The following is a 575-nucleotide window of genomic DNA, read 5'->3' as shown; positions in this document are numbered from 1 at the left end:
AATAATTTTTGGGACTCCAGAGAAGGGTTATTGAGGTTCCTATGGCATTAGAATACCAAGAAAATATTTAGAAAAATTTTTTAAACGGTACAGACAATTTTGACCCGTTAAGCCAAACGGAGGGCATTTTGGTCATTTCGCCTTCAGAGGCGATTTTTGGTCGACTTGTCCAGTTAAGTAAATAATTATTATGACATAAAATATGAATAAATATTTCTAGAAATCAAATTGAAATTTGGTAGAAAAGAAAAGAAAAGAAAATTGAAGGAAATTAGGGATAATGACATTGTGACACCCCTTACCCGTGTACAGTATACCCGAGTAAGTAATGCCACACGGTGTACCGGCACATTCTAATATACCTTAATTAATTTATACCATGCATGTGAATATAATTTATGAAATATAATTTGTTTTAGCCATTTATCAAAAGTATTATTTATTTGAGGTTCCGAAGATTTTAAAAAAAATCCGGCGGAGTACCGGCTAAAAATGGAGAAAACAGTTCTTCGAAACCTGTTGAAAACACTTCCAATATTTGTATTCCATCATCTCAAACTCCAATATCCAAAATC

Source organism: Hevea brasiliensis, unplaced genomic scaffold (genome assembly GCF_030052815.1).
Source record: "Hevea brasiliensis isolate MT/VB/25A 57/8 unplaced genomic scaffold, ASM3005281v1 Scaf177, whole genome shotgun sequence".
In the NCBI taxonomy this organism is placed as follows: domain Eukaryota; kingdom Viridiplantae; phylum Streptophyta; class Magnoliopsida; order Malpighiales; family Euphorbiaceae; genus Hevea; species Hevea brasiliensis.
The sequence above is the reverse complement of the archived record's forward strand: the minus strand, read 5'-3'. Positions refer to the sequence as shown.